Source organism: Dermacentor albipictus, chromosome 10 (assembly GCF_038994185.2).
Source record: "Dermacentor albipictus isolate Rhodes 1998 colony chromosome 10, USDA_Dalb.pri_finalv2, whole genome shotgun sequence".
NCBI classification, from domain to species: Eukaryota; Metazoa; Arthropoda; class Arachnida; order Ixodida; family Ixodidae; genus Dermacentor; species Dermacentor albipictus.
In genome coordinates, this window is record NC_091830.1 from 28,012,358 (window position 1) to 28,025,044 (window position 12,687).

At 46.3% G+C, this 12,687-nt stretch overlaps 1 long non-coding RNA gene across 2 annotated transcripts; it reads right to left on the reverse strand.

The window, feature by feature from the left end:
- Positions 1-1,318: 1,318 nt before the first annotated feature.
- LOC139050655 (uncharacterized) lies at positions 1,319-9,806 on the reverse strand. 2 transcript variants are annotated; one of them, XR_011508998.1, is made up of 3 exons: positions 9,568-9,806; positions 5,814-6,129; positions 1,319-1,577 (listed from the first exon to the last, which is right to left on the reverse strand). It is a non-coding gene; the product is annotated as an uncharacterized lncRNA (long non-coding RNA). The 2 variants fall into 2 exon arrangements; XR_011508997.1 differs by having other exon boundaries at positions 5,814-6,126; positions 9,568-9,805.
- Positions 9,807-12,687: the final 2,881 nt, after the last annotated feature.

The following is a 12,687-nucleotide window of genomic DNA, read 5'->3' on the forward strand; positions in this document are numbered from 1 at the left end:
TTGCATTTAACTCCTCAAACCAAGTTTTCGATAACTTACCCCTCAATTTCGCCGAACATTGTGTAGTTGGAAATTTCAGTTATGCCAAGGAGTCTTCCAAAATTGTGCACTGATTTTCCAAACATACTTAGATCTTATAGTATGTTTTGCTACCCTGCACATGGGAATGGTGTACATCTTTTGAAACGAAATAGGATAAAGTGTCGTTCCTTTGGATTCGCTGTTGTTTCGGTGGGCTCGTCATGGACGCCGAGGACGGAATGAACTGAGGAAGGCATGCCGGCCCGGCGGCTGTAAGAAACGGGGACGCAGCTGAGTACCGAGGCGAAGAACGATTTATTGGTGAGACGGCCAGCTCTGCAGTGAAGCTTCTGTCTACGGATAAAATCTGGGGGAAAATGCCCCCCCCCCCCCCAGTATGTTGCCAAAAACAAACCATCATGCGGGCCGATCCTGGTGATAGTGAAGAAAGGGTCCGAGCTCAATTGCACCTACCTCTGTGGGCTCTAGGTGGTGCTAACAATTTTATTGAGATTCTGTTCAGTTATGATCTGGCAGGCTCGAGTCCTAGGATGGCCCCTAACGAGGTACGACCCTTTCGGCCCAGGCAACGAGGGCTTTTTGTAGTTCTTAATCCGGTGTTCTGAGCAGCTCCTCCAACGTCTGTTGTGAGGGAGCTGACAGGCGTGACCTGGGCTCTAGAATTCCTGTAACGCGCTCTTGAGCTACCCTTGTCACCCGTTGTACTCAAAGAAGTCCGAGGCACAAGGGATGAACAGATATTTTTGAAGAAATGTTTTGTACAACTTTTTCGAAAACCAGTGTTAAAAATTTTTTAGGGTCTCCGCGACCTCCTGGAGGGTCGCCTCTTTTTGTGCTAGAGAGCCGTTGGTGGCCCAGAGCGTGATGTCTGCGTACTGGGCGTAACCTAGGTAACTATGCCGTACATAGCCGAAACAGCGGACGTCTCATAATGGCGGCAATTTATTTTAAGTAATGCCTGGCCTCAGCAATACTCTGTCTCGGCATGTTGCGTCAAAGCTAGGGGCCTCACCGTCGGTAGTCATCGTGACATCATTCTCTTGTAATTTTTCTACATTTGAAAAAAAAAGAAAACTGAAGTTACGTTGTTCTGTTCTTTCCACGGCTTTATTTTTTGCTGCTTTCAGTCTGTTTCAGGCCTTTGTGCGTTTATTGTTTGCGAAAGCTGATCTTTATGTGTAACACATCACAATATTGTGTAGAATATGGTGAAGTTTGTTTGTCTGTTCTTCAGCTTGCCGTACAGAAAATAACAAAAGAAAGCAACACGCCCCTTGGGGAACATTGTTTATTGTTTTGTGGAATGGCAGAGGTTCCATGGCACGCATACCTGTTGTCCCCAGTAATACGTCATTGCAAATCCCTCGTTGCAGACACAGTCTCCGTTCTGACACCGAGTCTTGCACTCGCTTGGTCGAGGTGCATTGCAATGTGGTGCGCAGCTTGATGTACACACGTGGAAGGTAGAATGTAGTGGGCATCGCGGGGCACAAGAGGTGACCGGAATGCATGACACCCATGGGACATAGGGATGCCTAGAGAGAAAAGCAAAACAAAAAAATGCACAAAAGGCGCTGACCTAAACAAATTGAAAAGAAAATGAAAAGCTGGCCAGATATTTCCGATTGGCAACCCTGTATTTTTGTAATAAAGCAGTACGTGGTTTGAACTGCGCGAGAACAAAACAGCTTTTGGATTAATCTATTATTTCAGATGTTATCGCCTTGTTTAAAGCGACAGTACAGGCAAGTATTAAGTCCAGCTACAGTGATAGGTTAGTGCTCGAGAATCTCTAAGGCGTCCATATTATCGTGAACAGAGCCCTAATAATCGAGAAAATGTGGTAAATGCAGGGACGTGATTGAAGACGCTCGCGGGACGTTCAAATACTTGCCGATGACGAAAGTACTCCTCAGTTAAGTTCTGTCACCAGTGCTGAACCGTTCGTTGCAAGAAACATCATTGCATTGTATTAAAAGGCCAAATAAAATGCTACTGCTCCAAATCTATTTCATTTTTTAGAAGAAAGAACTCATTGAAGATGCCCTTGATGACGACGCGGATGGTCTAAAGGTTTCATTTGTGCTCCGACTCCACACCACCCGCGGGTTTCGCGTTTCGCTAGCTTCGTCATCGCGTAGTACTGCACTGGTTTTCCTGGCTCGCGAAACTCGCACAAGCTGCACGTAGCAGAGAATCCAACGTCCATGTGATGTCGCGGGATGCCCGAACCGCCTACGCTACTTTACCAAATAGCAGCTGCAGCAGGGATTCCACCGCTCTGTCTTGTCTCGGTGCCGCCATCTGTCGGGTGCCGTTTTACTCACTAACGGCGGCAAAGGGTAGTGATAGCGTATGTAGAGTGTACTAGAACATCTGAGTGAGACGAACGAGGCGCTCAAAGCGAGGCGCTGGCTGTCGAGAGAATAGAGGGCGCTGTGATCGAAGTGGATTGGCTGGGCGCGCCGGCAGACGCGGCGCAAGCTGTGCGCTGCGGCCCCTTCTGCGCCGTCTTGGCTGTACGGGTTGATTCTTTTTATTCCAACAGGGGTCATTGGCGCAGTACGGCACAAGATAGGCCCCGAGGTGTTTCGGAACGCTTGTAGTCGCTTGACCGTCCCCTCCGTGTGCGCGTCAGGCGAGTTGCAACTGCCGCGCACTCCACAAGTTCGCGTGTATGTCTGGCCTGGCAGCTTACACGGAGTCTACCATAACTTTTGTTCTTCGAATATTGATGAAATATCCGTCGTCATGCAAAGGTAATAAAAAAAAGTCCTTAACCAGACGATGTGTATTAGGCAGTGGAATCGCGAAAGCATGCTGTCAGCGTGCGAACGAAATATATTTACGCGGAATGCATGGACGCGCACAAAAATGAAGCGCAGGAATGCGTTCGGGCGCGATTCCAAATGAAAGTCTGGAATCGCAGAGTCGAGAAATGTTACAAAGTCGGAGCGCTTAAGAGCCCCCGCGTACGCAAATCGCAACAGCTGAGTGCAAGACTGGGATTCGAACACCACTCAGCGCTCAGTTTACTTCTCTCTGAACCTTTTCGTTGTGAGCAGGCAGGCTATCACTGACCAAAATTCTGTTGTACAAGCAAAATATTTTCTTGGTGTTGCACAAGGTTGAATACATTTTTGGTTATGGCAATAAAAGGCCGTGAAACATGCCAATAATTGGACAGGAATTATGTATATTATAAACCACTGATGGCAAGTGCAACTCAAATGCAAAATATGTCAACATTTATTTCGCGAAAGCAACCAGCAGTACTGCTTGTCAGTGTCACAGACACCTGCGCACTTTTAGGTGCTTCATCCTTTGACGCCTTTCATCATTTGATTTGTTTAGGCTCTTAATCAGGAAGTGGAGCCGTGTTACAATATAAAACTTCACAACCTTGCACTTTACTTCGCCTTCATGGACTGTGCATCCAATTGTTTTTGTTCTGGTCCTGAGCAGTGACAGCACATCCAGAATGCTGTCAGCATGTAATTGATTCATGCTGAAGCAGCCCGTAAAGGCACTCTCTAAGTAGGTAATGAACTCAAAGAGCTCTTTAGATGGATACAGCAGTCCACCTGTGTCAGCGAAGCTGGTAAAACCAGAGTGCAGGTCTGACCTCCCCTCTGCATTGCTCACAAGCAAAAGAGTGCGACATGCATCACATCCAGTTTTTTTTTCACAAATTTCCTGGCGACATATCCTGCCATGTGGTAGATAAGGCGCGAGTCACTTCTTTTTTGAACTAGACTTTTGTGTTCACTGGGAACACCGCTGCCTTTCTGGCTGGCAGCATCCTCTAGGGAATCAAGGTCCCCCCTTGAAATATAGCTGTCAATTTTGTCTTCCAAGGTTGTGGAATTTGACAGGTCTGTGTTTCCTGTGTCAAGTAGCGCTGTGAGGGCTAGTCGCTCAACACTGGCACCATCAACAGGTCTGGCCAGGCTGTAAAAGCTGAGGCAGTTAACAGTTATCAAGAACTGCTCAGGTGTAGGATGGTCATTACACCCTGATGACTGCCGTACAACCCCGAACAAGTTTTCAACTGGATCCTGGTTTAACTTGGCCGTCATTAAGTACTTAAATCCAACTTCTTTGGTTAAATACTCCGCTTGAGGAATGTTCTGTACGTAATCTCGGTCGCACTCAGGCTGAACAGAACAGCCCTTTCAGAGGTCACCGTGCCAGAACTTGCTTCCAAGCTTGACAGTGCATAAACAGTGCCTTCGTAGTCGGAAAAATTATGCACTGACCAGTACGCTGAAGGGGTCTTCAGGTCCCTGAGATTGTTTGAGTCAAGAGCTGGCCATTGCGTGCACTCCACTGCCGTCTCGTCGTCGCAGTTTCCACTGTCGTGCACGGCCGTAGGTACACTCGTGCAGGCTTTCTTCCTTTTGCAGCCCGGGCTTTCGAGCACGGTAGACGTGCCACGCTTGCGTGGTGCACGTTTCGGGGGTGCCTTTGAGCTCAAATACTTCGGCGTATTGGGCAAAAGCGTGGGCACTGCTTCCGGTGTGAGCGCGGGCACTCCGCGTGCGATTCTCACTTCTTTGCCGGCCACTACGTGCACGTAGTCACGAAGTATGTACCGTTCTTCAAAGTGCAGCTCACAAACTGCGCAGTTCTCATCCAGAGGCTTGTCAGCGCGATGGAGGTTCCGCTCCCAGGCTCTCCTTCGAACCGCATCTTTCGGGACGCTGAACAACGACAGCTTCTTCTCGGCTGGGACGCCCGCGTAGCGGTGACGGTGCGTAGCAGTGACGATGCCTTCGATTAGGCATGCCACACACTTTGATGGTAACTGCAGGATAAAACAGTGATCACAAAAGAACGAGCTACGCAAAGAAAACGCCGCCGCTAGCTGCTCGAGAACATTCCTGACCCTTCGTCTGCTCCGGCGCAACCCAATCCACTTCGACCGCAGCGCCACCGCAGCATTTTCAACGCGGAGCGCCTCACCTCCTAGCAAGCGCGGAGCCGGTTATTCGGCCCACTCGAAACCTTTCTAGTACACTCTAGCGTATGCAACGTCTCCGCTCCCATGGTCGAGTGGCGGAAGATTTGAATTTCGTAAACGGCACTCGGACTCTTCAGACGAAATTTTTTTCGTAAACTGAGACTTTTCTGAGTGCAAAAGGAGGTTTGTGGAATGGTATTTAAACAGGCCACGTCGACTTAGTATTTTCCTTTAGTGTCCATTTAAGCCAAATAATTGTACGAGTCCTTAAATCTACAAGAAGCACTGGCCTGCCTCGTAGCGTTCCAAATATTAAAGCATTGCTACAATTGAATTTCGGTTTCGTTTCGCCAGGAGGTGCATGTGTCAGGACATGGCGCAGAAGGCGATCACGTGCGAGCGAAGCATCGTAATGTTTTGTAACTCATTACGGCTCTTTGCAGTGGCGTAGCAACAGGGGGGGCCGGGGGGCCGTGGGCCCCGGGTGCACGGGGCCAGGAGGAGGAGGGGGGGGGGTGTCATATACGTCTGAAGACACCCGAAAATTGTCGATATCCTCGCCTTCCTCGACTACACCTGAGGGGGGGGGGTGACAGAAGAGCTAAGGGCCCCGGGTGCCAGACGACCTAGCTACGCCACTGGCTCTTTGAGTCATCTATATTGTTGTTACATCGAGAGGTGCATCAAGTAACAGCGCAGCAGACGACTGATGAGCTGGAGAGATAGTTCCTCCCTCCCCTTTACAGTCCGGCTGCCGCAGCATCAAATCCTATCTAGTTTCACAAAGAACCTTCGACCTAATACTCACCGTACAAAGCCAGGAGCACAGGCGCAACCCGCCACACACTCTTTTGTGCACGTCTGAGGCAATGGTCTATCACAGTAGGCGGGGCAGGCTGAAGAGCAAAGGTTATAGTCGGTGTGCTGCTGATGCAAGCATCGGTGGCAATCGTGTACGGTGATGCACTGTCCCCAGGCGTTCCGCACGTATCCGTGCTTGCACAGGCACCAGCGCGGTCTACGCAGGTGCCATTTGAGCGTCGTCCAGGGCTTGCAGAAGGTGTCGTACCTCAGCCTGCCATCCGTGACGTACACTTCCAGGTCGCCGCACGTTCGGTTTCCTGCTAGAAATAAGTAGAGGACTGAACAAACGCCGCCGTGGAGATGATAAAATGCATCTGATATGCGTTTAAGAACTGCTCAGCAAGTCGACTAACTCAGAATCCCATGCAGCCACCGATGTGTCTGAATGTGTGTGCGCCAGATGGGCTCCGACAGTGTGTATGCCTAAGAGAGTTGAAGTCAGTTCGAAGAGGCGAAGTGTGAGTGTGATGGTGCCGAGAGAAGCTCATGTAGTTGTGAATCTGACTTGGAGTAAGTCGACGTGAGGTGAAATTCGCGTGATTCAGAGCCTGAGGGTGTCACGGTGAACAGAATGTTTGGCGAATCTGAGTAAATTCGATAAATCTGAGCCCTATCTGACTTCAGCTGCTTTTCAGTCCATGAGATCACGCGATGCTGAGTTCACTTCCATGAAAACCAATTCTTCCTCTGAATGAACAAGTGGATTGAGGCTATCGATCGGTGAATCTAAGTATGTGCGACTTACTTTTTGAATGCACCTACCGGAGTCCTGTTTTATTGATTTTCAGCCCAAGTTATTTCAGCAATGTCTTCTTGAGCCAGGCTTGCTCTGATGCGGTCGAGCTCAACTGCGAGTGAGCCAACCTGTGTGATATTTTTTGAGCCTGAGCCTAAGCAAGCCCGAAGTTGAAAGAAAATTCTGTGTATGGGGGGGAGGGAGTTAGATGGAATTTTGTTTACTTTGTACAACTACGCAGCTGGTACGTGTAAGTCACTCAGATGTCCAATCAGGAAACCCGGAGAAAATTGAGCTGAATGCCATTAAATGCAATAAATGGGAATAGTCATTTGCAAAAGTAATATCTTGGATTAATATCGTTAACTGTCCACGTAGAGCAAGCGCCGCCTCACAGTGCTAGCAAAAATCGCGGAGCCTTGCTTATATTCTTTTTGCAAGAGTAATTCAGCACCATACGCAGCTTCCTAGCATATCAATGTCTCTAGAGCCAGTGTAGAAGCAGTTGGTAAGGTAGTCGCGCAATAACAGGCGCCAGTATCGGTAGGTACCTTAAAGTCCAGCCCCAGATGTCGCCAGAAAGCACTAAACGCAGAAACCCGTTCACTTTGCTCCCATTCCTGGGCATGTTGGACTGGGTAACACAGTAACATAGAACATGACATAGAACATAACACATACGTTAAAAAAGGGCTTGTTTGTCACCAAAGGTCTCCCAGGCTGGAGTATATTAAAGGCTACATTGGAGCTTTTCTAAATTTCTTCACCCCAACTATATGCGAGGCAATAATCTTTCTGTGTATCTCTCATAAAAAGCTAGCGTTTCAATGTGGAAGAAAACTATTGTTCCATAGCTTGCATCGATATGAAATCAAGCGCAGAATGGGACGTGTCCGCTTCCAGCGATAGTGGCGATAGTGTCTGCCTACATTTGTTTTCGCCATCTAGAGGGCTCAGAATATGAGTGAGAAATTAATACGCAAACAAGTATTTTCACTTCATAAAAGTTCGTGCCATGGGCAAAGAGATAGAAGGAGCTTTTCCTTTCAGTTAAGCGCATCGTTCAAACTATGGTGTTTCATGACGGCCCACTATGCATGCTATAAAATTTAGACGAATGAAAGTGTACTCCACTAATTTGCCATTTTAGAACTTCTTGGCATAGACTGAATAAGTTCGTGAGTGAGTGAGCAAGCCAGCCAGCCTGTGTGACTGACTCACTCTGTCTGTGTAAATGAGCGTGACTCAGTCTTTGTAACTGACACACTGTGTGTGTCATGACATGTGCCAGATATTGCAGAGATGACACAATACATGTTGGAACTATCTGATATTTAAATTTTGTGAGAAATTTATTAACTCTTGTGTCGGTCATAATAACCTCTTTGCCACATTTTGAACTTGTGAAAAAGAAAACGATGAAGACGACTATATGTTGCGCGTAGAGGCATACAATTGTTTTTATTTTCATGCTATGCGACCTGCAAACGAAGGCGATATTTGAGGCTTGTCGAGCGAGGAAATGTAAATAGGATATGCGGTGCAAGGTAGGACACATCTAAACTTTCTAAGGCATTTATACTCACTAAGTCGTACTGACACATACCCATTACGGGGGATTACTGAAGAATGGGCGCATGCCCAGCAACACAAAGACAGTGACTCAGCAATGAGATAATCAATATATGTTTTTAATCACTGAATTCGTTGCATATCTTGCGTTGCTACGTTAAGAGTTTCATGTGTTTCATAGATACTTATTATACATCACATACGTGAGCATTTTTTCGATCTTTATTATTTTATTAAGCAGAGCAGAGTAGCAACCCCAGGCACTAATTTAGTCGTCGAAGTTAGAACGTATGACCTGGCCCAGAACAAGCAAACACCTAGAGATCCGTCTGAAGCCTTCTCGCTCTCTCCCCTTACGTTGCCAGGACAAACCTCTTTAAATTTTCATTCTTTCCTCAAACCATAGAAGAATGGAACCTCATCCCTTTCCATCATCTCAACTCACCTGAATCAATCCAAACTCATATTATTAATATTTCCTAACTAACATTGCTGTTTCGTGTTATATTGTTTCATTTCTTGAATTTCATATTTTTGCAATACTGCCTTTTATACATGTACTTTTATTTGTTACCATGCCCCTCCTGCTTGGGCCACACGGCCTGCAGTATGCTGTAAATAAAAATAAATAAATAAAAAATATGCAAGGCAATAAATGCGCCCCGTTTTACGTTGGAATTTCGCCATGATTGTGACTCATTGTTCGCATCGCCTCTTGTTGAAATGATTTTTTTTCTAAACACCCTGTTTAATATGTGGCCCTGACCGAGTGCTATAACGCTCGTTATATAAGGACCACTATTGAGAGACGTTTTGTGTACTTTGCCCTTTCTTTGCACCAGAGAACGAAGTGTGTGCATACATTTGAGTTCATCTGCCTTTGCACACGTTAAGCTGAAAGGACGAACTTTCATCATTGACGGATTGCTTTGATTTTGATTCCGTGATATTCCTGTGTTTCCTTTTTTTTAGAGTACACTCTTCTAAGAAAGTTTGGTAGTGAACGCTGGAAACACGGGTGCTTTCGAGCATGTTTTAGTATTCCAGCAATTGCATATAGAATTACCGGGTGAATTATGTAGCATATAAAAGAAAGAAGCTGGAAGTGCTCGAAGCAAGGTTGGTTTATTCAGCATACCTACATGTGTGGTTCTCACGTTCAATATTGTAAAATATATATATATATATATATATATATATTGAGAACATTTCATAATCCAAATGCTGAACGGAATATCCGTGCCCAAAATATTCGGTAAAAAGGCTTCCAAGACGAAAATTAGGTAAGCTAACGGCAAAGGTATGTGCCTCGTTAAATACACTGCTGACTTTCTCACTGTTTTAAAACGAACACTGTTGACGCTGGGAAGTGCACGAAAACTGTGCTTACCATAACCTCGTTCGGTAGTGGCCAAGACACTTATACATGCCAGAACAATGCCCTTTACACCCATTTCAAAAGGGAATCCACTGCACAGAAGTGAACTGGAACGCACTGCGTGATCGAAGCGAAGAAAAGGCAGTTTGCGCACTCCTGTGGCGATCTGTTGCCCCTACATACGCCATTGTTCGTAAACATTGACGCACACTTGTTCATTTGGGCTGGGCGGTGCAACGTCTGCACTTGAACAGCAACTGGGTAAGCACATCGCTGCTGGAAAAGGAGGGAATAATTTTCTGTACGCAATATATCACGCTTAGCGCTGCGTCGTCTTTTTTTTTTCTTTCAAGAGGAACACTCTTGACTACCCCACGCTGTGGGCAAGAAAAAAATGAGTAAGAAGTTTAGCTTAAGGAAAAACTTGCGAGCGAAAACATGTCAGGCGAATAATGACCACTTCTTGCATGTGGTCCGTGGCCGACGCTCTTTTGCATTCGAGGCAGCTTGTTCTCTCGCGGTCCCGACCTACGTAAAACAATTGAAAAGAAAGCGCACTGGTGTTCTCGTGGTCTGAATATGGATGTATAGTGACATGTGGTAGGGGCTCGGGAAAGGAAAGTGGTGGCAATTTGTTGTGGGCTTGAATTGAGCAGAATTGTGACTGCCTGAGGTAAACGTTACTCCGTATTTATTTATGTAGCGTACAACGGACACAAAAGCATATACAAATCTGTGCATATAGATGGAAAGATAGGTGCAGGCTCGACTATAATCCCTTTGGCTACCCATGACACGACACCACACAGGGCTCGTGGAGCATGTAAGGAAATACATATAGGAAACAGACAAACGAGAAATAGGAAGCGCGCGGCAACTTCTGTAAACCCTCACGCAGTCACGATATCGGGCAGCAATGCAACAATGGGTTGAAAGCCTTGCTGGCAATTGCCTGGACTTGAGCCACCACCATTCTTGAGGCCTCGTGCGCAGCAGTATGGAGCCGGTCATTTGGCGCCATCGATGACAAGTGACAACTAAAGGCATAAGTTCCAAGCGCGCAGACACAAAATGTTTTGCTCGGCGTCTTTAAAGGAAAACCGGAGGACACGCCAAATGAAGGGCACTTCTCTGCTTTGTTGTGGTCTACGGATACCGCGATAAGACGGTAGAAGCCGGACGTTGTTTTATCATTGTGGCTATATCGTACGTGCTACAGCGCAGGATCAGAGCTCTCAGGAGCGTGCACATAAAGCTATAGATGCAAATAAGGGTTAGCAGAAAAACACCCAAACACCTAAAGTGCACGAAGTAAACGTTTTTATAACTTTCAGCCAATTTACCTTTACGATCAGGAAGTTGATTGTGTTGTTGAAATTGTCTGGGTGCGTTTATAAATTTATTGATGCGAAAGCGTCAAATGCCCCATTGAGCAAAAAATCTGGCGTGTGTAGTCTATAGGAGCCAAACGGCGCCTAAATTCTCACCGCCTGAGATGCTACATCACGAGCGTGCCTCGATGGAGCAAAGCATGCGAAAGGGGACACCTGCTGGCCTAATGGCGCGCCAGCTGTTGCGTGAGGGAAGAGGGCATCGCCGCTACGCCACGTCACCGTTGCTCTCGGAAGCTGGCGTGCTGTTCTTAATTCTTTCTCTCTCTCTCCCACACTGGGCTTAGCTGCTGCGCTCACCTGCCGGCCTTGGTGACAACTACTCCTTCATCTGTCTCTGGTCGCGTAGGACGTCGGTGATATGCAGCGTTGGCACCGCAGCAAGCTGCTGCTTGTTGGCTCGGGCAGCGCGTATACTAATTTGATTATATATATATATATATATATATATATATATATATATATATATATATATATATATATATATATATATATATATATATAGATAGATAGATAGATAGATAGATAGATAGATAGATAGATAGATAGATAGATTATATAAAATAATATTAGTATCGTATTTTCTCGATCGCAACTCATGAGAAATGCCGAAGTGTCCTCGGTTTTTTTTTTTTTTCGTTCGTAGTCAGCTTGGACAGCATCTACGTGATTGAGGAGTTTTAACCAGCACAAAGAGAAGGAAAAGAAGAACCTACTTTATTGGTCATGTGTTTTGTTAGAACTTGCTTAACATCCCGTCCTTCTCTCTATTTCGGCCTTCAGAAAGCATACAGCTTTTATCATTAGCTGATCGCGTAGCCGGCAAGGAGTAATGTTTAGAACACGCCATGAATTTTTATAATGTTGCACATTAGGTATCGAGAGCCAGCGCTAAGAGAAGTTACGACTGAGGCGCCTGCTCTAAAACATGTACGTGCTTGCAAAGAAGTGGACACTGATGACGCAGGCTTTAGTGGATACACGCCGTCTTGTCCAGCTCTCTGTGTTGATGACGCTGTGGACATCTTCAATTGTAATTTTATGATAATACAACTCAGCCTCGTAAACTAAAGATAAGACTCCTTGGCCTCATTTGGATTAGGACGATGAGTAAAACGAGAACAAGGTGAAAGCAGGAGCCAACTTTTCTGCAAGTGGACTTGTCTTATTCAAGGCGAAAGTCCACTTGTCGAAACGTTGGCTTCTGCCTTCACCTTGTTCTCGTTTTGCTGATCGTCTTGAATTTCCATCTCCCGCTTTCCCCGCGTTTTGCCTCACTTGGATTAGGTCACTTCTGAGGTGTCTGGTTGTTGTGATCGCGAAGAAAGCCTTAGTAGTCGGTCCGCTTAGAAACATCTGTGAGAAAATTCAATGCATTCATTCTTCCCTTCTTTGAGTCACTACGCTGATAACCTGCATGCAGGTCACCACCTTACACGAGAGCGCTTTGTTTACGTATACCGTGCACGGGTGCAAGTCAATAACCGCATGTGGTCAAAATTCATTCGCAATCCCCCACTACTACGTAACTCGCAACCAAATCGCGATTTTGGCACGTAACATTGCATAACTTAGAAAAAAATTAGTGGCTATTTACCCGTAGCTCGACAATATTGGCGTCATCAAACCAACCACTCGTAGCTTGTCCGTGCTAGCGAAACCACGCATAGCAGTTTAGCAGGTGCAGCGGGAATTGGCTGGCACTCTGCAAGCTGTGGCAGGTAATTGTAATACGCTCGCT